This window comes from Cervus canadensis, chromosome 16 (assembly GCF_019320065.1).
Source record: "Cervus canadensis isolate Bull #8, Minnesota chromosome 16, ASM1932006v1, whole genome shotgun sequence".
Lineage (NCBI taxonomy): Eukaryota > Metazoa > Chordata > Mammalia > Artiodactyla > Cervidae > Cervus > Cervus canadensis.
Genome location: NC_057401.1, coordinates 23909691 through 23937204, shown reverse-complemented (window position 1 = coordinate 23937204; position 27514 = coordinate 23909691). Strand labels below are relative to the sequence as shown.

At 39.3% G+C, this 27514-nt stretch overlaps 1 protein-coding gene across 1 annotated transcript in view; it reads right to left on the bottom strand.

The window, feature by feature from the left end:
* The window catches only part of ARL15 (ADP ribosylation factor like GTPase 15), a 446071-nt gene that overhangs the window by 219381 nt on the left and 199176 nt on the right, over positions 1-27514 (bottom strand). The window lies entirely within an intron of this gene.

Sequence of the window (27514 nt, the reverse complement as noted above, 5' to 3'; positions counted from 1 at the left end):
GTGATATGGATATTCATAAAACAAGGCAGTAAGATTCTCATCAGCCAGGGCCATTGTGTTTCAAACATCTAGCACAATTTACAGTTAAAAGTTTGATACAAGAATGAGGAAAATGAGGGAAGAAGGAAATGGAATTATATACTAATTAGGCTTCCAACTCTGAAGAAACTGGGGCCAAGAGAAGTGAAGTGACTAAGCTCCATTGATGTATACAGTAAATCAAAAACTTGAGATCTGCGTCTGAGTCAGTAGACAACTTGCTCAGGGAAGGCATGGGTATTTCCCACTATATCATGATGAATACTTCCTTTCCTTTGATTCATGAATAACAAGGGCAATTTTTGTGTGTGCATGCATGCATGCATGCGTGTGTGTATGGGGGTGGAGGAGTGGAGTTATATAACCAATACAAGTTATGAGTTATTTAACAAAAAATTGATATCAAGGAATTTCACCAATTTCATACTCTATAATCAAGTTCTAACTAGTTAAAAACTATATTTTAGTCATCTACAGAACATCTAGCTTCTATGGTGGATCTAGTGTGCTCAGAGTTAGGAATTCAGAGTAGAGACTGGAACTGGTGTGTACTGGCTGCTAAGAGTAAAATGTGTGTCTCTTCTCAAACTGTGTTCAGTGAAATCATTTTGGTAGCTTGGAAATGGACAGCGTAGCAGTATTTTCCCCAAGAAAAATCAGGAGAAGCTATCTGTCAGGTTTTTCCTTCCCCTGGAGAGCCAATTTACCATGGGATGACACTGAGAAGAGGAAAGATTATAAAGGGACATATTAGGGTTCTCTGGGAGTAAGGGATGAGTCATCTGTTCAGTCTGGGCAAGTCTTAAAGGAGTAATATCAATCAAATGGCTACCATTTATTAACCATTTCTACATTCCAGGCACAGAGCTAACTATTCTTGAAAAAACAGCTCAGGTAATTCTTACAACAAAATTTAAAAGGGAGTTGTAATTGACTTAGGCTTTGAAACTTATTTTGAGAGTCTAAAATCTGGGGTATTCATCATAATATTGTATAAAAATAACCAGGTAAACATTAAGATCAAGAGAATTTGATGTTGAATAACCTTAATTATCTAGACTAGAGATCTTTTTAAGAAAATTAGATATACCAAGGAACATTTCATGCAAAGATGGGCTCAATAAAGGACAGAAACGGTATGGACCTAACAGAAGCTGAAGACATTAAGAAGAGTTGGCAAGAATACACAGAAGACTATACAAAAAAGATCTTAATGACCCAGATAACCACGATGGTGTGATCAGTCACCTAAAGCCAGACAACCTGGAGTGTGAAGTCAAGTGGGCCTTAGGAAGCATCATCACAAACAAAACTAGTGGAGGTGATGGAATTCTAGCTGAGCTATTTAAAATCCTAAAAGATGATGCTGTACAAGCACTGACTCAATATGTCAGCAAATTTAGAAAACCCAGAAGTGGCCACAAGACTGGAAAGGTCAGTTTTCATTCCAATCCCAAAGAAAGGCAAGCCAAAGAGCGATCAAACTACCGCAGCTGCACTCATGTCACAGGCTAGCAAAGAAATGCTCAAATTTCTCCAAGCAAGGTTTCAACAGTACATGAACTGAGAACTTCCAGATATACAAGCTGGATTTCGAAAAGGCAGAGGAACCAGAGATCAAATTGCCAACATTTGATACATCATAGGAAAAGCAAGAGAATTCCAGAAAAACATCTGCTTCATGGACTATGCCAAAGCCTTTGACTGTGTGGATCACAACAAACTATGGAAAATTCTTCAAGAGATGGGAATAGCAGATCACCTTATTACCTGCCTCCGGAGAAATCAGTATGCAGGTCAAGAAGCAATAGCTAGAACTGGACATGGAATCAAGACTGCAGGGAGAAATATCAATAACCTCAGAGATGCAGGTTACACCATCTTTATGGCAGAAAGTGAAGAGGAACTAAAGAGCATTTGGTGAAAGTGAAAGAGGACAAACAGCTGGCTTAAAACTCAACATTCAAAAAACTAAGATCATGGCATCCAGTCCTATCATTTCATGGCAAACAGATGGGGATACAACTGAAACAGTGACTTTATTTTTTTTGGGCTCCAAAGTCACTGCAGATGGTGACTACAGCCATGCAATTAAAAAATGCTTGCTCCTCGAAAGAAAAGGTATGACCAACCTAGACAACCTACCAAAAAGCAGAGACATTACCGACAAGGGTCCGTCTAGTCAAAGCTATGGTTTTTCCAGTAGTCATGTATGGATGTGACAGTTGGACTATAAAGAAAGCTGAGCGCCGAAGAACTAATGCTTTTGAACTGTGGTGTTGGAGAAGACTCTTCAGAATCCCTTGGACTGCAAGGAGTTTCAACCAGTCAAATCTAAAGAAAATCAGTCCTGAATATTCATTGGAAGGACTGATGTTGAAGCTGAAACTCCAATGCTTTGGCCACCTGATACGAAGAAATGACTCACTGGAAAAGACCTTGATGCTGGGGAAGATTGAAGACAGGAGAAGAGGACGACAGAGGATGGGATGGTTGGATGGCATCACCAACTTGATGGAGAAGAGTCTGAGAAAGGTCTGGGAGTTGGTGATAAACAGGGAAGCCTGGTGTGCTGCAGTCCATGGGGTTGCAAAGAGTTAGACAGGGCTAAGCTACTGAACCGAACTGAACTGAACCTTAAATATGCAAAGATAGAGGATACAAGCAGGGTTGATGCCTATCAGATATGGTCCAACCAAGAAAACAAAACAAGGAGAGGAAATTTAAGCTAGAGATTATTTAATTTAGGGAATTAGTTTCATAAGTGATGGTAGAACTAAGAAAACAATAGTGGCACTGAAATTAGCAAAATCTTAGGTCAAGTTCCCTACGTGCAGAACCTGAGATGTGTCTCTTACACACTTGAATATAGGCAGAGTTCTGTCAGGAGAAACTGGAGTGGAGGCAGAAAGGGACCATGCAAAGATATGGTTTCAGAAATCCAGCCTCAGCTTGATCCAATGAGGCGTTCTAGAGTGTGGACTGTACTGTGGAAGTCACCCAGTCCAAAAGGCAAGGGGGCTGGGCTGTTTTACCCCTGAATAGTCACTGGCTATGAGCCATCCCTAGGGAACAGAGAGGGTGGTGGGGCATGATCTCATAGATCTCCCCAATATGTTCGGTTGAGGCAATTACTGTCAGCCAAGGGCAGGCCTCTGGAGAAGGGTACAGGTGTGAGTCATTAGCAGCCAATACCCGCAGCAGCTGGGAGATGGAGGCACTGGCCCAATAAAGGAGATCTGGGTAGGATATCAACAGCATCTGCTACAGGCTACATCCAGACATTATCCATATGAGACAGAAACATCCATAAGCTTGAAGAACAAAAGTAGAGACAGTATTACCTTGTGGTAAATGTCTAAAACAACAAAAATGCTGTGTGTACATGTATCCATACACAAACTTTCTATAAATTTTACCAACAAAAATGATGTGTAGCACACAATTTTAATATAATAAGAATATATGCAAAATACCTTATCATAAGTTCTATAGAGCTCATTAGTGCTCACAGAATGCTTTCACTGATTTCACCAAACTTTTGTATCTATAGCCAACCAACAGCTGAGGTTGACCAACTACAGTCCTGAAATAAACATTGGTTGTATTAAGTGTTTACATGTATTAACTCATTAGCCATGATAGTCTTATGAAGTAGGTGCTTCTATCACTCTCATTTTATCAATAAGGAAATCAAGACACAAAACAATTATATAATGTGTCCAAGGCTAAACAACTAGGAATACATTTAGGTCTAGTGTGATTGAAATAGAAGGATCATTGACTACAAAAGTGACAAAGCCAAATAAAGAACTCTACTACCACATAAGCTAAGGCAGGGTGGGGAGGGGGAAGGAAATCTGTTAGAATAAAAGGTACCTCAGTGCTTATACATATTAATGCTCAGAGTGGGAACCTGTCCAAGAACATTTCCCAACCAATTAATTGAACGAATAGTATTATTAAGTGCCTATTCTATACAAGTCACTGAGCTACAACCTATAAGAAGTATTTAGAAAGCCATTATTCCTCTTAGCTCAAACCCTCAAAGCTTGTAAAGTAATCCTGATTACAAATGAGGCCTGTAACTGTAAGAGAGGAAGAAAACATGGCCATACAATTGAGGGTATCCAGGGGGTCAAGGGCTTCCCTGGTAGCTCAGCTGGTAAAGAACCTGCCTGCAATGCAGATTCCTGCGTCAGGTTCCTGGGCTTGATTCCTGGGTCAGGAAGATCCGCTGAAGAAGGGATAGGCTACCCACTCCAGTATTCTTTGACTTCCCTGGTGGCTCAGCTGGTAAAGAATCTGCCCAAAATGTGGTAGACCTGGGTTCGATCCCTGGTTTCAGAAGATTCTCTGGAGAAGGGAATGGCTACCTACTCCAGTATTCTGGCCTGGAGAATTCCATGGACTGTATAGTCCATGGGGTCACAAAGAGTCAGATACAACTGGGGAACTTTCACTTTCACTTCAGGGAGTCAAGTATAAGAAAAATAAAACCAGATGCATGTTTTAATGGAACTTGTCCAGTAGAAATACATAGGACATACTAGAACACCAACTTGTGAAGTCATCTCTTTCAACAAGAAAGTATTTTCATCTGTCACATTTAGGAGCACATAAGTCACCTAGTGAGATGAAATGACAACCCTAGGGCTGTCTTGGTAGATGAAACAAATCCAAAGACAAATACTATAACATTAAAAAATGTCCTGTGTATGACATAATATATGAATACATTATTATTAAAACTGAAAGGCCTTTTTCTGTAATCTTTAAGCCACATCTGCTCAACCTTAGCATTTCTGACTTTCATCACAAGCTCTCAGCTTGGAATTCTAAGTTTCATTTCAGCCTTCCACACAACAGCTTCAGTCAGTGGCAGCTTCAATATAGATCAGGGCCAGGGAAACCAGTACAGGGTGATGGGTGGGATACAGCTGGTTGGTCCAGCCAAGTGGCCTCAGTTCAGTTACCAGATTCAAAGAAGAAAAGGATGTGTCATCCACCCAGCTGCCAGGTGCTTTGAGATGTGAGCCTAACTAGGGAAATTCAGAACACCTATTTGACACCCACATCTCAGCATTCCTAACTCACAAACCAAATCTACACAGGGTAATGCACACAGGCCATAGTATCCAACAGCAGTCAGAGCCCACTCTTATTTTAATGAGTGGAAACTGCTTGCTCTGTGTCCCTGAAATTACAAATGTTATATAAAAAGGATAAATACCAAACTCAAACCTGTTCTATATTTTCTTCTTTTAAATTAAAAACTGAAGGAGTGGTCTAAACAGTAGAGGGATTGGGTGGAATATGTTGCCAAATATTCTCATTACCCAAGTCTGATACCACCTAACAGGGCTCTAAGGAAGCCTTGGGGATCTAAGTTAATTCTGAGAGCAATCAATCAGAACAGCCTGGTTCAAGGCATCATAACAAGAGAGAGAAGACAGGAGCATAAAGCCCTCCATGGCAGGTTCATTTGTATGGCACACCACGGACTTGTTCAATTAATTTCTCTAAAAGATATCAACCCTAAATATTCACTGGAAGGACTGATGCTGAAGCTGAAACTCCAATACTTTGGCCATCTGATGCAAAGAGCCAACTCACTGAAAAAGGCACTGATGCTGGCGAAGACTGAGGGCAGGAGGAGAAGGAGACAACAGAGGATGAGATGGTTAGATGGCATCACCGACTCAAAGGACATGAGTCTGAGCAAACTCCGGGAGATAGTAAAGGACAGGGAAGCCTGGCATGCTGCAGCACAACGCAACTTAACAATGGAACAACAAAAACAAGAGATACCTACTCAGCATCAGATACTAACTTAGGTGCTGGGGACACAAGAAGGAAACAAAACCTGATCAGACTTTCAGTCTTCATAGGACTCACATTCCAGCAAAGCCATTCTATCATTAAAGAGGTTAAAGATACCAGGGACTGGTACTCCCAGCCTCTCTCTCTTGCCGCATGGGCATATGATTCAGTTCTGGTGAAATGGGACTCAACAAAAGTCGGCTAGGAGCTTCTGGAAAGATTTTGCTCCTCAATAACAAGAATGATGTCCAAAGAGAGTTGTCTCTTTCTTCCAGTGTTTAGATTTCATTAGGTGGTTGGGTGATGCTTTGAATACTGCTAGCCTTCTAATCGGAGAAGGCAATGGCACCCCACTCCAGTACTCTTGCCTGGAAAATGCCATGGACGGAGGAGCCTGGTGGGCTGCAGTCCACGGGGTCGCTAAGAGTCGGAGACGACTGAGCGACTTCACTTTCACTTTTCACTTCCATGCATTGGAGAAGGAAATGGCAGCCCACTCCAGTGTTCTTGCCTGGAGAATCCCAGGGACGGGGGAGCCTGGTGGGCTGCCGTCTATGGGGTCGCACAGAGTCGGACATGACTGATGCGACTTAGCAGCAGCAGCCTTCTAACAGCTTTAAAGGAGACATACCACTATGTTGAGGAAGTCAGAATGGGAAGACAGAAAGAGCCTGGATCTCTGAACAGTGTTGAGCAGCAGAACCCATCCCCTAATTTAGGAGAAGTGCTCACTCTGTGAGCACACTAAACGCCAATTATTCAAACCAATTTTAGAAGACAATTTTGTTATTTGTAGCATCCCCTCCCCCAAAAAAAGTTTAGTTCCTTCATATTAAATTAAGAGGCTAGGGTTAGGTTAGGGTTAGGCTAGCTACATGTGGCTACTGAGCCCTTGCAATGTAGCCAGTGCAACTGGATAACCCAATTTTCTATATTATTTTAATTTATTTGGCTTTGCCCAGGGCACTCAGGCAGAGCAGGCTCTAGCAGCCAGAGAACATTCCTAGACAAAGAATTCCAGGAGGTTTAAGCTGTTGAAAAGTCAGTCTGGTGCTCATGGAAATGGGGTGATAGGGGACACCAACAAAGTTTCCCTCAGCTACCTCCCAAAATAGCTTATAAATGTCAATTTAGGCCATTTGACTAGCTATTTCCTCAGAAGCAGAAGTCGCCCCAAAATCATTATTATGTGTAAATAAACAACCAAGACTTGATTGACTCAATGTTCATTTATTTTCTAGCCAAAGCAGCAGCCATTCCTCAAGATATTTTCTAGAGGCTCAGGGAACAACATTCTTTTCATAATTATAAGATGTTCTTTGTTATTTTCACCACATTGACATTTTCACTAATGGTGCAAAACAAAGGAATAAATCTACAGGTATCCTATCATGATCAGAGGTACTGGCTGTAAACTAGTAGCCACTGTTTCCTTGACCACCATGTAGTTGCAGCTGGGATGGGGGTGGGGCAGCATGAGTTTCACTTAAATATGAACTAAATAAAGCAGTAAAAAGTCTTAATTCTGTCAAATTAGCTCTTAAAAATGCCAGTTTAAAAACAAAATGAAATGAGAAGCAGACAAAAAGCATTTTTGCTACACACCAAAGCACATGGTTTGGAGGATAAGCATTGGTGTGACTGAACTGTGAGCTAAACTAGTTGTTCATAATTTCCTGGAATCACATTTTTACTTGAAGTTTCAACTGAAAAACTATGATTATATTCAGTCTTGAGTATCTGATAGACATTTTCTCAAAAATGATTCTGTAAGCTTGAAACTTGAAGAAAAACAACTGACAGTATTTGTTGTGAGTGGTAAAATTTGTTCTCAAGCCAAAACAAGAATTTTGGAAAAATGTGTCACAGAGATCTTGACAGCCACTCAATGAGAAGATTGATGATGATATTAATAGACAGATATTTATAATAAAACGTGTCAACATCTGAAAGATCTACCTATTAACTTATTAATCAATATTTCCCAAATGAAAAATGTACAATGTACAAAATCATGCATAGATAAAAAAACACACTCAAAGCACAAAACTGATCAATGGATGTAACATAACTGAATACAAAACATTCACTGAGATGGATTTTTCAGATACCACATTCCAAATGATGATTAAAAAATACAAAGTGAAACTTTTTTTGTTTTAGTTAAAGAATAAAATGGGAAAACTTAGTCAGACAGTCAGTTCACTCGCTCAGTTGTATCTGACTCTTTGCAACCCCATGGACTGCAGCACACCAGGCCTCCCTGTCCATCACCAACTCCCAGTTTACTCAAACTCATGTCAATTGAGTTGCTGATGCCATTCAATCATCTCATCCTCTGTCCTTCCCTTCTCCACCCACCTTCAATCATCCCCAGCATCAGGGTCATTTCAAATGAGTCAGTTCTTTATGTTAGGTGGCCAAAGTACTGGAGTTTCAGGTTCAACATCAGTCCTTCCAATGAATATTCAGGACTGATTTTCTTTAGATTTGACTAGTTGAAACTCCTTGCAGTCCAAGGGACTCTCAAGAGTCTTCTCCAACACCACAGTTCAAAAGCATCAATTCTTCGGTGCTTAGCATTCTTTATAGTCCAACTCTCACGTCCTAACATGACTATTGGAAAAACCATAGCTTTGACTAGACCTTTGTTGGCAAAGTAACGTCTCTGCTTTCTAATATGCTGTCTAGGTTGGTCATAACTTTCCTTCCAAGGAGTAAGCGTCTTTTAATTTCATGGCTGCAGTCATCATGTGCAGTGATTTTGCAGCCCCCAAAAATAAAGTCTATCACTGTTTCCCCATCTATTTGCCATGAACTGATGGGATCAGATGCCAGATCTTTCTTAGTTTTCTGAATGTTAATTTTTGAGCCAAGTTTTTCCCTCTCCTTTCACTTTCATCAAGAGGCTCTTTAGTACTTCTTTGCTTTCTGCCATAAGGGTGGTGTCACCTGCATATATGAGGTTATTGATATTTCTCCCACCAATCTTGATTCCAGCTTGTGCTTCATCCAGTTCAGCATTTGTCATGATATACCCCAGATATCAATTAAACAAGCAGGGAGGTAATATACAGCCTTGACATACTCCTTTCCCAATTTGGAACCAGTCTGTTGTTCCATGTCCAGTTCTAACTGTTGCTTCTTGACCTCCATACAGATTTCTCAGGAGGCAGGTCAGGTGGTCTGGTATTCCCATCTCTTTAAGAATTTTCTACAGTTTGTTGTAATCCACACAATGGCTTTGGCATAGTCAATAAAGCAGAAGTAGATGTTTTTCTGGAACTCTCCTACTTTTTCGATGAGCCAATGGATGTTGGCAATTTTGATCTCTGGTTCCTCTGCCTTTTCTAAATCCAGCTTGAATATCTGGAAGTTCACAGTTCACATACTGTTCAAGCCTTGCTTGGAGAATTTTGAGCGTTACTTTGCTAACGTGAGAGATGAGTGCAATTGTGCAGTAGTTTGAGCATTCTTTGACATTGCCTTTCTTTGGGACTGGAATGAAAACTGACCTTTCCCAGTTCTGTGGCTACTGCTGAGTCTTCCAAATTTGCTGGCATACTCAGTGCAGCACTTTCACAGCATCATCTTTTAGGATTTGAAATAGCTCAACTGGAATTCCATCACCTCCACTAGCTTTGTTCATAATGATGCTTCCTTAGGTCCACTTGACTTTGCATTCCAGGATGTCTGGCTCTCGATCAGTGATCACACCATTGTGATTATCTGGGTCATGAAGATCATTTGTTAAAAAATTCCTGTGTTGTATCAAAGAAGACCATCAACAGTCATCCAAACAGGCTATTAAGATATATCTCCCTTTATGGACTTATCTATGTGAGGCTAGAGTTTTTTCCACTCCAACAAATAGCAATAGATTAAATGTAGAAGCTGCTACAGGAATCCAGTCCTCTTTCATTAACTCAGACATTAAGGTGATTTGCCAATTTTCCAAATATTTCTGTTGGTTTTGAAAATTGTTAATTGACATTAAAACATTTCTTAATATTGATGACCTATAAAGGGTTTACTGTTACTTTTAAAGGAATTAAAAAAAATTTAATTTACCAGCTTTAGTTTTTACATAGTAAATATTGAAATATATAAGTATCAATACATGCACATAAGCTATAATATACAAACAAAAACTCTTTGAGGTCACAATAATTTAAGAAAACAAAGGGTCTAGGATCCCACAAAGGTTTCAAGAGTTATAGACTGCTGTTACTGCTGTTTAGTTGCTAAGTCATGTCCAATTCTTTGCGATTCTACTGACTGTGGCACACCAGGCTTTGCTGTCATTCACTGCCTTCCAGTGTTGGTTCAGTCATACTCATGTCCATCAAGTTGATGATACCATCCAACCATCTCATTCTCTGTCACCACCTTCTCCTGCCGACCTCAATCTTTCCCAGAATCAGGGTTTTTTAAAAAATAAGTCATCTCTTCATATCAGGTAGCCAAAATACTGGAGATTCAGCTGCAGCATTGGTTCTTCCAATGAATATTTAGGGTTAATTTCCTTTAGGATTGACTGGCTTGAACTCCTAGCAGTCCAAGGGACACTCAAGAGTCTTCTCCAGCACCACAATTCAAAAGCATCAATTCTTCAGTGCTCAGACTTCTTTATGGTCCAACTCTCACATCCATACATGACTACTGGAAAAACCACAGCTTTGACTATATGTACCTTCGTCAGCAAAGTGATTGATATCTCTGCTTTTTAATATGCTGTCTAGGTGTTTCATAGCTTTTCTTCGAAGGAGCATGTGTATTTAATTTCATGTCTGCTGATACAGTCCACAGTTATTTTGGAGTCCAAGAAAATAAAATCTGTCACTGTTTTCACTTCTTCCCCATCCATTTGCCATGAAATGACAGGACTGGATGACAAGATCTTTGTTTTTTGAATGTTGAGTTTTAAGCCAGATTTTTCATTCTCCTCTTTAACCCTCATCAAGCAACTCTTTGGTTCCTCTTTGCTTTCTGCTGTTAAGAGTGGTATCATCTGTATATCTGAGGTTGTTAATATTTCTCTCGGTAATCATGGTTCTGGTTTGTGATTCATCCTGCCAGGCATTTCTCATGATGTACTGCATGTAGAAGTTAAATAAGCAGGGTGACAGCCTTAACATACTCCTTTCCCAATTTTGAACGAGTGTGTTGTTCCATGACCGGTTCCAACTGTTGCTTCTTGACCTGCACACAGGTTTCTCAGGAGGCAGCTAAGGTGGTCTGGTATTTCCATCTCTTGAAGAATTTTCCACAGTTTGTTGTGATTCACAAGTCCAATGCTTTAGTGTAGTCAATGAAGCAGAAATAAGACTTGGAATTCCCTTGCTTTTTCTGTATCTAACGGATGTTGGCAATTTGATCTCTGGTTTCTCTGCCTCTTCTAAATCCAGCTTGTATTATCTGGAAGTTCTCAGTTCATGAACTGCTGAAGTCTAGCTTGAAGGATTTGGAGCTTTACTTTGCTAGCATGTGAAATGAGTGCAGTTGTACTATAATTTGAACATTCTTTGGCATTGTTCTTTCTTTCAGGCTAGAATGAAAACTGACCTTTCCTGGTCCTGTGGCCACTGCTGAGTTTTCTAAATTTGCTGGAATATTGAATGCAGCACTTTAACAGCATCATCTTTTAGGATTTGAAACAGCTCTGCTAGAATTCCATCACCTCCACTAGCTTTGTTGATAGTAATGCTTCCTAAGGCCCACTTGACTTCACACTCCAGGATATATGACTCTAGGTGAGTGACCACACCATCTTGGTTATCTGAGTCATTAAGACCTTTTTTGTATAGTTCATCTGTGTATTCTTGCCACTTTTTCTTAATATCTTCTCCTTCTGTTAGGTCCTATACCATGCCCATCTTTGCATTAAATATTCACTTGATATCTCCAATTTTCTTGAAGAGTTTTCCAGTCTTTCCCATTCTATTGTTTTCCTCTATTTCTTTGCATTGTTCACTTAATAAGTGAAGTGAAGTCGCTCAGTTGGGTCCAACTCTTTGAGACCTCATGGACTGTAGCCTACCAAGCTTCTCTGTCCATGGGATTTTCCAGGCAAGAGTACTGGAGTGGGTTGCCATTTCCTTCTCCAGGGGATCTTCCCAACTCAGGTATCGAAGCTGGGTCTCGGGCATTGCAGGCAGATGCTTTAACCTCTGAGCCATAGTTCTGTGTGTTCACTTAAGAAGATTTTCTTATCTCTCCCTGCTATTCTCTGGAACTCTGCATTTTATTGTTATATTTTTCCCATTCTCCTTTGTTTTTCACTGCTCTTATCTTCTCAGCTATTTGTAAGGCCTTCTCAGACAAACACTTTGCCTTCTTGCATTTATTTTTCTGTGGAAAGGTTTTGGTCACTGCCTCCAGGACAATGTTATCAATCTCCATCTATAGTTCTTCAGGCATTCCACCAGACCTAATCCCTGAATCTACTTGGTATCTCCACTGTATAATCATATGGGATTTGATTTAGGTCATATATGAAGGGTCTAGTGGTTTTCCCTACTCTCTTAAATTTAAGTCTAAATTTTGCAATAAGGAGCTGATGATCTGAGCCGCAGTCATTTCCAGGTCTCGCTTTGCTGACTGTATAGAGTTTCTCCAACTTTGGCTGCAAAGAATATAATCAATCTAGTTTCAGTACTAAACATCTGATGATGTCCATGTATAGAGTCATCTCTTATGCTATTGGAAGAGGGTGTTTGCTATGACCAGTGTTCTCTTGGCAAAACTCAGTTAACATCTCCCCTGCTTCGTTTGGTACTCCAAGGCCAATCTTGCCTGATTCGCCAGGTATCTCTTGACTTCCTACTTTTGCATTCCAATCCCCTACAATGAAAGGACATTGCTTTTTGGTGTTAGGTGTAGAAGGTCTTGTAGGTTTTCATAGAACCATTCAACTTCAGCTTCTTTGGCATTAGTGGTTGGGGCACAGACTTGGATTATTGTGATGCTGAATGGTTTGCCTTGGAAACAAACAGAGACCATTCTGTCAATTTTGAGACTGTACCCAAATACTGCATTTCAGACTCTTTTGTTGACTATGAGAGCTTCAACATTACTTCTAAGGGATTCTTGCCCACATTAGTAGATATACTGGTCATTTGAATTAAATTTGCCCATTCAGTCCATTTTAGTTCAACTAACTCCTAAAATGTCAATGCTCACTTTTCCTGCTTACTTGACCATGTCCAACTTACCTTGATTCATGGACCTAACAAGTCCATTTCCTATGCAATATTGTTCTTTACAGAATCAAGACTACTTTCACCGCCACCATATCTGCTACCAAGCATCATTTCCGCTTTGGCCCAGTTTCTTCATTCTTTCTGGAGCAATATTTCAGCTCTTCCCCAGTAGCATATTGGACACCTACTGACCCGGGGAGTCTCATCTTACGGTGTCATCATGTCCTTTCACCTTTTCATACTGTTTATGGGGTTCTCAAGGCAAGAATACTGAAGTGGTTTGCCACTCCCTTCTTCAATGGACCATGTTTTGTCAGAACTCTCCACCATGACCCATCCATCTTGGGTGGACCCTTAACAGCATGGCTCAGAGCTTCACTGAGCTACCCAAGGCTGTGAGCCATGCGATCATTTTTGGTAGCTTCTTAGGATTGTGGTTTTCATTCTGGATTCTGTGGGATTGTAGTCCTTGCTTCTTTCTGCCTTCTGGATGAGGTTAAGAGGCTTGTGCAAGCTTCCTGATGAGAGGGCCTGGCTGTGGGGAACACTGGATCTTGATCTGATGGGCAGGGCCATGCTCACTCAGTTCAGTTTAGTCGATCAGTCATGTCTGACTCTTTGCAACCCCATGGACTGCAGCATGCCAGGCTTCCCAGTCCATCACCAACTCCCAGAGTTTACTCAAACTCATGCCCATTGAGTCGGTGATGCCATCCAACCATTTCATCCTGTCATCCCCTTCTCCTCACACCTTCAATCTTTCCCAGCATCATAGTCTTTTCAAATGAGTCAGCTCTTTGCATCAGGTGGCTGATGTATTGGATTTTCAGGTTCAACATCAGTCCTTCCAATGAATATTCAGGACTAATTTCCTTTAGGATGGACTAGTTGGATCTCCTTGCAGTCCAAGGGACTCTCGAGAGTCTTCTCCAACACCACAGTTCAAAAACATCAATTCTTCGGCGCTCAGCTTTCTTCACAGTCCAACTCTCACATCCATACATGACTATCGGAAAAACCATAGCCTTAACTAGATGGACCTTTGTTGGTAAAGTCTGTCTCTGCTTTTTAATATGCTTTCTAGGTTGGTCATAACTTTTCTTCCAAGGAGTAAGTGTCTTTTACTTTCATGGCTACAGTCACCATTTGCAGTGATTTTGGAGCCCCCCAAAAATAAAGTCTGCCACTATTTCTACTGTTTCTCCATCTACTGTCCATGAACTGATGGGACCAGATGCAATGATCTTTGTTTCTGAATGTTGACTTTTAAGCCAACTTTTTTACTCTCCTCTTTCACTTTCATCAAGAAGCTCTTTAGTTCTTCACATTCTGCCATAAGGGTGGTGTCATCTGAATATCTGAGGTTATTGATTTTTCTCCTGCCAATCTTGATTCCAGCTTGTGCTTCATCCAGTCCAGCGTTTCTCATGATGTAATCTGCATATGAGTCAAATAAGCAGGATGACAATATACAGCCTTGACGTACTCCTTTTCCTCCTTGGGACCAGGCTGTTGTTCCATGTCCAGTTCTAACTGTTGCTTCCTGACCTGCATACAAGTTTCTCAAGAGGCAAGTCAGGTGGTCTGGCATTCCCATCTCTTGAAAAATTTTCCACAGTTTATTGTGATCCACACAGTCAAAATCTTTGACACAGTCAATAAAGCAGAAGTAGATGTTTTTCTAGAACTCTCTTGCTTTTTCGATGATCCAGCAGATGTTGGCAATTTGATCTCTGGTTCCTCTGCCTTTTGTAAATCCAGCTTGAACATGTGGAAGTTGATGGTTCATGTGTTGTTGAAGCCTGGCTTGGAGAATTTTGAGCATTACTTTACTAGCCTGTGAAATGAGTTCAATTTGAGGTAGTTTGAGCATTCTTTGGGATTGCCTTTCTTAGGGATTGGAATGAAAACTGACCTTTTCCAGTCCCCTGGCCACTGTTGAGTTTTCCAAATTTGCTGACATATTGAATGCAGCACTTTCACAGCATCATCATTTAGGATTTGAAATAGCTCAACTGGAATTCCATCATCTTAACTAGCTTGGTTCGTAGTAATGCTTCCTAAGGTCCACTTGACTTCACATTCCAGGATGTCTGGCTCTAAGTGAGTGATCACACCATTGTGATTATCTGGGTCATGAAGATCTTTTTTGTATAGTTCTTCTGTGTATTCTTGCCATCTCTTCTTAATATCTTCTGGAAATAGGTCCATACCATTTCTCTGTCCTTTATTGAGCCCATCTTTGCATGAAATGTTCCCTTGGTATCTCTAATTTTCTTGAAGAGATCTCTAGTCTTTCCCATTCTATTGTTTTCCTCTAATTCTTTGCATTGATCACTGAGGAAAGCTTTCTTATTTCTCCTTGCTATTCTTTGGAACTCTGCATTCAAATGGGTATATCTTTCCTTTTCTCCTTCACTTTTCGCTTCTCTTCTTTTCTCAGCTATTTTAAGGCCTCCTCTGACAGCCATTTTGCTTTTTTGCATTTCTTTTTCTTGGGGATGGTTTTGCTCCCTGTCTCCTGTACAATGTCACAAACGTCCGTCCATAGTTCATCAGGCACTCTATCAGATCTAGTCCCTTAAATCTGTTTCTCACTTCCACTGTATATCGTTAGGAATTTGATTAAGGTCATACCTGAATGGTCTAGTGGTTTTCCCTACTTTCTTCAATTTACATCTGAATTTGACAAAAAGGAGACCATGATCTGAGCCACAGTCAGCTCCCAGTCTTGTTTTTGCTGAGTCTTATCGAGCTTCTCCACCTTTGGCTGCAAAGAATATAATCAATCTGATTACGGTGCTGACCATCTGGTGATGTCCATGTATAGAGTCTTCTCTTGTGTTGTTGAAAGAGGGTGTTTGCTATGACCAGTGCATTCTCTTGGCAAAACCCTATTAGCCTTTGCCCTGTTTCATTCTGTACTCCAAGGCCAAATTTGCCTGTTACTCCAGGTGTTTCTTGACTTCCTACTTTTGAATTCCAGTCCCCTATAATGAAAAGGACATCTTTTTTGGGTGTTAGTTCTAGATGGTCTTGTAGGTCTTCGTAGATCTGTTCAACTTCAGCTTCTTCAGCATTACTGGTCGGGCATAAACTTGCTTTATTGTGACACTGAATGGTTTGCCTTGAAAACAAAGAAATCATTCCATCATTTTTGAGATTGCATCCAAGTACTGCATTTCGGACTCTTTTGTTGACTATGATGGTTACTCCATGTCTTCTAAGGGATTCTTGTCCACAGTAGTAGATATAATGGTCAACTGAGTTAAATTCACCCATTCTAGTCCATTTTAATTTAATGATTCCTAAAATGTCAGTGTTCACTCTTGCCATCTCCCGTTTGACCACTTCCAATTTGATTGGAAGCCTTGATTCATGGACCTAACATTCTAGGTTCCTATGCAATATTGCTCTTTACAACATCGGACCTTGCTTCCATCACCAGTCACATCCACAACTGGGTGTTGTTTTTGCTTTGGCTCCGTCTCTTCCTTCTTTCTGGAGTTATTTCTCCATGATCTCCAGAAGCATACTGGGCACCTACCGACCTGGGGAGTTCATCTTTCAGTGTCCTATCTTTTTGCCTTTTCATACTGTTCATGGGGTTCTCAAGGCAAGAATACTTAAGTGGTTTGCCATTCCCTTCTCCAGTAGACCACATTTTGTCAGAACTGTGCACCATGACCTGTCCGTCTTGGGTAACCCTACATGGCATGGCTCATAGTTTCATTGAGTCAGACAAGGCTGCTCAGTAAATCTTTAATCCAACAGTCTTCTGATGGGTGGGGCTGTGCTGCCTTCCTGTTACTTGTTTGGCCTGAGGCAACTCAGTCCTGGCGTCTCCTCGCTCTATGGTAGCGCTTTTGAAGGAAGACCTCCCAAAGGATATAGCCAACATGTGCCTCCCTGCACTACCACGGCTTGTGTCCCTGTCCCAGTGGCAGGGCACTGCCGACCCCCATCCCTGCAGTGGACCCTCAAACACTTACACATCTTTAATATTAAAAGAGATGAGTAAGATCTACTATAATTTGGCATAAATATAGAGTTGGCTTCAAAGAGAAATAAAGATGTTACACTGAATAATAATTTATTCTCCCCGACCATCTCTGTCCAAAGATAGGCCAACTAGAGCTGGGAGCAAAATCTCAAAATTAAGAGGTCCATATAGGAATCATACTAATCTCACTGGTCTCATTATGTTGGAATTCTAACCCAGTGGTCACATGCTTTGTGCTTAGAAAGATTCTCACAAAGAGTGTGACCCAGGAGATTCTGAGACAGGTGGTCCTCAGATTATCTTTCGCAAAAAAAAAAAAAAAATGTAAACACTATACAAGCTGATACACCAATTGCCCTCTTTTTTCTTATCCTCAACAAACATCCTGGATGTCTGTGTTACTCTAAACACAATTTTACGTCATTACCTTCAATGTCAATTCCTAAAAACTGTACTTGAGGACTATGTTTGCTGTCTGATAGCTGCCCTGCTCCTATGTTCTCACTGTGGTTCACACTTTCTTCACTTTCTGTCTAGATCATCAGAATAGTATTCTAACTGGTCTCCTCACTTATGTCCTGGTGGTAATCAAATGAAATTACTAATACTCGTCCCGAAAGTTAGCTCAGATTATATCACCACTGTGCTCAAAAATATTAAATGTCTGTAACTTTAAATTCCCAAACTACTTGATTTAGCATTTACAGTTCTCTATGATCTGGCTTCAACTGGCCACTCCTATGTCATTTTTCTATTATTTGCCTATAAACCCCACAAACGCAATTTTTGCTCTCCTGAGCCAGATCCCAGCTTCGCAGCTTCACCCTGATTGTCTTACCCCTCTGCCTGGAGTTTCTGCCACATCAGTTCTCCCTTCAGCTCTCCTTCATTCAAATTGCTAAACTGTCAGGAAGCATTTAACAGGAGACTTTCTGTGTGCTGTTTTGGATCTGTCAGGAATCCTTTGGTCCTTATTAATTTCTGAATATTCAGGAATTAAGAGGAGAGGCACGCCTTTCCCAGGGCTGAGGAATCCAGGCATTTCCTTTGTTAGTTTCTCATTATGGTGATAAGTACCCTCTTCTCTCTTTAATAGGGATGGCCTTGTGTTTTGTAAGTCTGGAATTTTAATCTTTATCTTTGTTGAGAATAACTACCTTGTAAGACAGTATATATGTCCACACCATGTTGATTAAAAGATCTTTGCTCCATCAGAGTTTGGGTCCCCGTGTCTGTCTTTCTTTCTTTCTCTCTCTCTCTCTATCTCTCTCTACCTATTTCTGGCTAATTCCCTGGAGCGCGAAAGCCGGCTGCGTAACCCAGGGAATATTAGCCTCTTTCCTTCTTTCACTCTCTCATCATCGACTCCGGACCACCAGGTTCTGGCCTAATAAAGGACCAACACTAAACACCATTCAAGAGCCAGATATAATCACCTATTCCACCAAGGGTCCCACGATCTTTCAGCTGGAAATAACTTCTCCGAAAACTTGAGCTATTTCTCTTGTTTCTGCTCGTAACACTTCCACCCTGCAACACTGTTACCTCAAAGCATGTATCATCTTCCTGCTTAGACTGAAAGAGCCACATGAAAGTTTTGTGCATTTATGTGACTCATTAACTCCATACTTTGACTTCATCCAACATGAAGACTTACATACAATGGACACCCAATCAGTATTTTTTCAGGGAATTGAGTAGTCTCTTATAAAATATTTATTCAGAATTTTCAAATGCAGAATGTAGAATTTACCTAAGAAAAATGCCATGATCTACAAATAATCTATCACTTTGGTTTTGTTGGTTTATAGTTATAAACATTAGCACGAAATGTTTATGTTTCTGGCACATACCCTCTTCTGCAGGAAAGTTCTCACCCACCATCTGATGTTAAAAACTTTAAAAAAAAATACATATACAACCAAACTTCACTTTGTTTATTGCCCAGTCTTTCTCAGAGTACTGTTTTAGTATCTGGAAATGTGAGGCCATGATGCAGCATGTGCTAAGGCACTGAACTAAAGCCATAAGAGCATTACTCTATGCTCACTGTGATCCTTCTTGATCCTATCCTATTTGAGATCCCTTTCTCTGTTCTGACGGTCAACAGAACCAGCAACCATGAGAAATTTAAAGTACGAAGAGAAAACACTATGAGGACAGTTCTTGGGAAAATGTTCCCTTCTGTGTTCCTGTACAAGCCAAAGGCTGACTCCCTAGAAGACCCAAAACCCCCAGGGTGAACACGATTTGCAAGGCTCCAAATAGAAAGCAGCAAATTCCTGGGCTATTGGCATAATACAAAAATTAAAGCACATTTGTAAATAGTATTTTGGAAATCTGGTGGCTGGACTAGAAAAGCTAGTATGGCAACAATTTTGTTGAAACTGCCATTGACCAAAGCAACCAATTGGGGAAAGCCAAAATAGGAATGTTCTGGCGGCAGTGGAAGATGTTTGTTACATACTCAGGGTGAAATATGATCCTGTAATACTGTGGAAATGCTATTGCATTCTAGCACAACTTGCTGTTTCACTCTTACCAGTATTTCTTTTTATTGCAGACTTTAACTTATCAACTGTGTGACAAAAATGACAGAGGTAACATGGGGCTCCAGATTAACACAAATTCACAGCCCACAGAAAAAGTTTAAAATCACAGAGGATGAGCCATTAGATAACAATAAATAATTAAGAGTCACAGATTATAAGCCTTGGCCCTCAAACTTAGATTATCAGTTTCTCTAATGACAACTTCTCTATGATTAATTTGGCCCAAAACAAGTTATTACTATATAACCTACTCATGTAATAAAACCTTCAGGGAATTCTGCCTAGTCTACAATGCTTATTTGACCCCACCCACTTTTACCCTTTCTTGCCACACTCTGCCATTCTTGATGGTAATGCTTACCACAAATCAAATATCCTAAAGCTAAAGTTCTCCTTTGTGGACTATTCCCTTGGTTCTATTAGTTGAGACCTTACTGATTACAGAACGACAGCCAAAATCCATAAAATAGTGAACAAAGGGACAGCCTAGCGTTCAGGAGCATGACACCAATGTTTAACTTAATAATGCTCAAAAGATGACCCTTGACTTACTATGGTTAGACTTACACTTTTTCAATTTCATAATATTGTGACAATGATACACAGTCAGTAGAAATCATACTTTAATTTTAAATTCTGTGCTGTCCCTGGGCTGGTGACATGCCGTATGAGACTCCCTTCGTGAAACTGGGCAGCAGTAGTGAGCCTGGACTCCCAGTCAGAAGCATGATCAGGAGAGCAAACTGATACACTCACAACTATTCTGTACCCAGATGAGCATTCTGCTTTTCACTTTCAGTATAGTACCAAAAGTTACATGAGATGCTCAATACTTTATTATAAAATAAGCTTGTGTTGAGATGATTCTGCCCAACCCCAGGCTAATGTAAGTGTCTGAGTACATTTAAGGTAGGTAAGGCTAAGCTGTGCTGTTTGGTAGGTTAGGTATATAAAACGCATTTTTGACAATAGAATTTTCAATTTATGATGGGTTCATCAGGATATAACCCTTTGGTAAATTAAGGAAGCTCAGTACATTATAATTTGAACTATGTAATTAACAAAATAATGTGTTTTACAAATCATAAATAAATATGGACAGCTGTTAGCTTGGGGATCAGATATATTTCAAAACTTTCAGAAGGTTCCAATATTTTCAGACTTTTCGTACACAAGTTTCCCTGAAAACAAAGCAATGCACTGGCATTGGGTTCAATTCTGATAAGCAGGCCAGCTCTGATAGAGAGTACAACAGTAGAATAACTAACAGTATGGACTCTGTAGCTACTGGGTTTGAAACCCAGTTCTGCCACATGTCACCTCAGTGACCTTGGATAATCAGCTTGATTGTTCTAAGTCCTTCCCCTTTCAGTGAAAGGAGTCTAGAGATTAAATGAGATGACTCGTTTAGTACAGTGCTTGGAATATTCCCCATGTTCATTAAGTGTTAACTATTATTTTCTTATTATTATCTGGCCACCATTTGAGCCGGTACCTTATTGGAATACTGAACAAACCTTAGTTCTAAGATCTGGTAGTAAAAGCCTACGAGGTACTGAAAGAAATAGGCAGAAGAGGATAACAGATTTCTGTGTTGATATGTTTCTAATATATCCAATTTTATAAAAAATAAGCCAAGTTTTTACTGGGAATGCATACTTTCCTCTTTTCCAGTAACTTTTTAATTCTATATCTTACCCTTCCTGCAGCCCCTAGTACTTTCTATTCCTCAATTTCTTTCTCCCCCATGACTGTCCAGATTTCTTCTTCCCAAGGCCAAAATAGAGGTTTCTCCTGTTTAGATGAAAGTGCACATTCCTTCAGATTTTCAGCACAACAGTGCGATTAATCAATTTAACATTAAGGGACACTCTCATATATTTTATGTGAAAAAAACCAAATTGATCACTAATACAAACTGAGCTCTTCTGTGAGACTTGATGTTGTCGGCAAGCCTGACATATGGAATACACACACACACACACACACACACACAGCTATCAGTACCCTATACATGTCCCTCCCTTTTGCTATAAAGGCACAGATGATCACAAATCACTGTACTTTCCAGTGGCTCACGTGGCTGCACTAGTGAGAGCTCAAGAAGTGTGTATAAGTTAAGGGAAGGGCTGCTATTTGTAGCAAGTGCTACTTTTGACTTTGACAAGGACTCCTTTTAAATAAAATGTAGCTGGACTGTGAACAGGAACAAAAGCAAACAAATCTCAGCACAAAATGGACTCATTTTCCCTCAGGCATTCAACTATTTATAACCTTCTTTCTCACAGTTTTTCCACAGCTTTTATATACAGATACCAATTTCACCAGGTACTATGTCCATAGCTTGACACATCAACTTTGCTAAAAATCCCCAAGCTCCTTCTTGCTTGGCTGGTTCACCACTGTGTCTCCAAGGGTCCGTGCAGACTCTAGCACAGGGCAAGTACTCAGTATCTGTTGACTAAGTGAATTAATAAGGGAATGAGAATGAATATGTAGGTAATTTGCCCATGGATATTAGCAGTCTCATATTTCAATACAGTTTAAAACACCCTTCCTCGCTCCCTCCCTTCCTTTCATAATTCTTGTCTGAAATACTCATCTCTCTGAGCTTCTTTCTAAAGTAGAGCAGTCCCTTTTTGTCTCTTCTCTGAAATAGGCATGCCTTCTGTGCTTGGAACTGCCAGTGTAAAGGGGAAAGCAGTGATAGGATCATTCTACTCCAAACAACTTCAAATGAATGGTCTCTGTAACCAAAGCTGGGTGAATGAATCAATAATGTTATCTTAAGGTAATCAGACTTCATTTTTTATTAATACACAATTACTATATATTAAAACAAGAATAGCCCAGCACATCATATATATTATTAAACAGATTTCTTCACATGCAACTATATTAGTAAATCAATAATTGCCAACCTTCTGTCTTTGATGCTATGGCATGTCTCCAATTATGTTGAGAAGCAAGTGGTGCTCTCAAAATGAAATTAATTTTAATTAACTTTAAAATGTAAATGTGTATGGGAACAGAGGGTTACACAAAATGCAGTGTCACAACATAATAAAAAGATTAGGAATTAGTGCACTATTCAAAGGGAAGACAAAAGAGTCTGAAACATAGCCTGAAGCTGAGCATTTCATCTCTAAATGGTTTCCCATAAAGAATACACTCAAAAAAAAAAGAGAGAGAGAGAGAGAAATAGTGCAATTTAAATAATCCTAAACCTACTAAGAGGGCTTCCACCTGCCAATGCAGGAGATGCAAGAGATGCGAGTTCAATCCCTAGGTCGGGAAAATCCCCTGGAGTAGGAAATGACAGCCTGCTCCAGTATCCTTGCCTGGAAAAATCCCATAGACAGAGGAGCCTGGTGGGCTACAGTCCACGGGGTCTCAAAGAGTCAGACAAGACTGAGCAAGCATGCATGCACACACACAAGCCTATTATATTCTATCTAGATTGGGATAGTTAAAGACTATATTTGCCAGAAAACAGACTACATGAAAAGAAATGTTTATTAGGTATCCATTATGGTCCCACATGCTGAATTTTCTAAAAGCTCTGATAGAGGTTGGGACTCACTTTTATAGGACTAATGAGGACATATCACTTCTTTCATGCTCTTCTTATTCTAGATAAGTGAAAACAATGAAAAGGGTAGACACACATAAAAGTACACTGATCTGACTGATAGGATCAGGATCCTTAAAAAAAAAAAACTTATTTTCAACACATTTAATATAGACTAGTTGGTATGCTGAATAATGTCTCCTATAAGAAAATGGCAAAGCCATTTTTCAAATTAAAAAAAAAAAAAAAACGCACTGCCCATCTCACCTTGATTCTTTGGTTTGTATTCAAGATTTCTCTCTTCCTTAATTAGAAAAATGATGGTCTTGCTATAAACATCAAGAATCAGGTCATTTCATCAAATACACGCACACAGACACACACACACACACACTCAGTTTTAGTACACAAATCTATCTAAGGTCATACATCCTTATACATAATGGATGTTTAAGCAACTATGTCTGTACAACAATGGGAAGCATTAAGAGAAATGACCCATATTTTACATTTCCATAAATCCAGGGACCACATTTTCTCTCTTTTATACTTGCCATAATGAAGTCATAGGTACTCAATAAATGATTTTTGGCTTTACATAAGGAAAGCTCTGTTAGGAACAGCAGCATACAGTTGTCCCTACATCAACAGCCAAAGCCTTACAGAAACATTAATGGTAACCCTTTAATGTCTATGGTAGGCAGCCTCCAAGATGAACCCTAGTGATCCCTACCTTCTGGTACTGTCTCATTTGTGTAATCACAGCTCCTGGAGTGTGGGCAGGTCTAGTGCTTCACTTCTAACCTACAGACTGTGGTAAAGGTGATGTGATGTCACCTCCATGATTAGAATACAAAATATCACTTTTGTCTTAATAGCAGATTAGTTCTCCTGCTTTCTTGCTTTGGACTCTTTAGTGAAGTAAACTGTCATGTCGGAGAGGCTCATGCAAGGAACTGAGGACATCCTCTGGCCTACAGGTGGCCAGAACTGAGACCCTTAGTCTAACCACATCCCAGGAACTGAAATCTGTAAACAAAATTCTAGCTTAGGGGAGGATCCTTTTATGACTCATATCCCATTATATGGATATACCATATTCTGTTTATCCATTCATCTGCTGTTAGATATTTTGGTTGCTCCTAACTTTTGGCTACTGTGAATGGCGCTGCCCTGAATGCTGATGTACACGTTTTTGTTTGAACACCTGTTTTCAATTCTTTTGAGTATATTCCTAGGAGTGGAATTGCTGGGTTTTATGGTAATTCTATGGTTAACTTACTGAGGAAAAAGTGTGGTTTTTTTTTTTTTAAAGTCTCTAAGTAACAGACAACTAATGTGAAGTGAAAAATTAATTTGCAGCCATGCACAGAAAATTTCAATATGTGGACTAATATACTAAAGGATGAAAAACTTAACAACTTAACTTAGATCTTACTTGCAAGTCATTATTGCTCTAGTAAACAGCATCTATTACATTTCCAAAATACTTCTTTCATAGGCAAGATTTAAAAAAACTGTTCTGAACAGTTCGTACTTGTCATATGCTGTGCTATGCAATACTACCCAGACAAGAAAATGAAAAAGACATGGTCTCTGCCCTCACAGTGCACAGATCTCCAATTCAGAATTATCGCTGCTCATATTCCCCAGAATTCTTTCTTCTCACTTTTCACATCCTCCTTTGGAACATCTTTACTTACACTGCCTCAGCTACCTCTAATAGCATAAAAACCATCAATTCAAATGCTCTCATCTAATTTTCTCCTAAACATCGGTACCCTTATTTCTTATAGTCTATCATATATTCCCTTCTATATGTTTCCCAGGCATTTTAAACTCAACTTGTCCCCAAACCAATTCATTCCTACCATGCATTCTTTTCTAAACCAGCCTCTTTGATTCCCTGTCTGGGGACTGGCAGTCAACCAAACTAAGAATCTGAAAAGTCATTCTTAACCCCCTATCCCTTATTCCTAAATAATCAGTCATCAACCACCCACATTTACCCCCAAGTGTAACTGTCAAGCTCTTGGAGACTTTGAAATCCACCATGGATTCTTCCTCTGGCTGTTTTTCCAACACTCCAACCATGGCATACCTAGAAAAATCCAATGTACGTTTCAAGTCTAAACCCAAACATCATCTCATTGTGAGGGCTTCTTTTAATTTCATTTTAACAAAATTGCTTTTGCCATCCTTTGTGATCCTAGAGCAACCTATATATCCTTTTAGTGCTGGGATATGTATAACAATCCTTGTGTTTTGAACATTTTCAATTATTTATGACTGCCCTATACCTCTCTGTACTTACATTCTGAGGTCGACTCTTCTAGATATTTTAGTGAGCTTGTATAGGAATAAGTATATAATCTTCACTTGAAGTCAAGTTTGTTGAATTTAAAATAGTCATCTGATTTAGACTGTTCATTCAATCAACTAACAAATATTTACTGAATGACTTCCATGTACCAGACTCAGCATGGAACAATGAACATACAGTGGTAAACTAGCTGGACATGGCCCCTGACTGACTCATGAGCTCACAATCCAACAGGTCACTGAGTTGATAATATCTTTATGACACCATGTTATTTAGGCTTTAACCTACTTCTTAGGAACATGCTATTTCCCATAAGAACATATTTACTCTTCTGTTTCTTAATGTAGTAATAAAAATTGGAAAGTTAAATTTCTTTTCAATGAATTGTAAATAAAATAATTTCATTTCCAGCGTCATTATCACTGCACTAAAAACAAAACAAAATTCCTCCTTGAAGTCTCAAGAAATATGACTGTATAATATTTTAAACATTTATAGGATTCCTCAACCATCCAGAACACAACTGGGAGCCATGGGCCAGCCAACAGAAAAGTCCTCAAATTAACATCTTAAAGCTCACACGCTTAACACTCTAAAAAGTCCCTCAGGCCCACACAGAAATCTTGCCTAGAAAAAAATATGATCACACTTAGCTTCTTGGCTTTCTGCTCACAGCATATTAGAAGTAGTAAATCATTATGTGGGAGATGGAGGAGAGATAGAATCCACCAGAGACAGGCACATGGACAGTAGCAAAGAGAAATAGTTACAAAAGAGAGTAAATCAAGAAATTAAAAAAGAAAAAGAGAAGATGAGATCAACAACTAAAGGAGAGAAAACAAAGGCAAAGAACAAATAAAAAACAGCGGTTCAGATTTAATGCAGCATGGAATAGCCACCCTGCCCTTTGATCATATTGTAGGATTTCTGATGTTCATCAAGTAAATGATGTATTATATTCCTAATACTTTCATTTACAATTACGGAAAATTTTGAGCATATACTCAGTATTCAGAAAAGTATGATAAACATCATCACTCGGCCTTGACAACCATCAATTCTGTCCAATCCAGTTTCATCTAATTCTTCCTATGTTATTTTAAAGCAAATTTCAGATATTACATAATTTCATTTGTAAATATTTTAATATATATCTCTACAAGATATGGATTCTTTTTGAAAACATAACCAAAATACCATCATTACATCTAAAAGATATCAACAAATCTTTTATATCCAGCTGTTCAAATAACATTTTAGTAATAACAATATAGCTCCAGGTATCTCCAAAATGTCCAAGTGAAAGGTTATTGTGAAAGGCAGAGTATACTAGGATTTCTTAGTTTTAAAATCAAATCATAAGGTTTTTAACCCATTATCAGTATTAAAATATCTTAAAATATTACATGAAATATGTTTTTATAGCCTTAATTAATGTCATTGGTTAAATGTCAAGAGAGAGAGAATAAGTGCTCTGAGAAGTACCCTTTGTTAATGCAACAGCTAATGAAGATATAACATTCATTACAGTACTGTGTATTTTAAACTTGTTTCTTTGACCAAGGAAGTCCTTTTTATAGAAAAAATCATCTGTTAAGGTAATTTTGTTTACAGTCTACAATAGCTCTTTCACATTGGAAGAATGATAATTTGATTAATTATTGTTTCAGAGCCATACACTAGTTTCCTGAAAAAACTGGCAGAGAAGGGATATTTACTTCTTGGGAAAACTATAGGTAATCTTGAGAGTTTCATGTCAAAATTAAGCTGCATCAGTACTGAGATATAATTATTCAAAAGGATCACAAAATCAAAAGCAAGCCGGATAAAATGAGTATAATAATACACATACCAAGAAACCGATAATTTATCTTTGGTAAACCACAATCTGGGTAGGAAATTAAGCAACCTGGGATGGGTAGATTGTCATTTCTCCTAACAATTAACAGCTATGGTTTTGAAGGAAAAGTAAATAAATGGGAGTCTTGATACATGAATTGG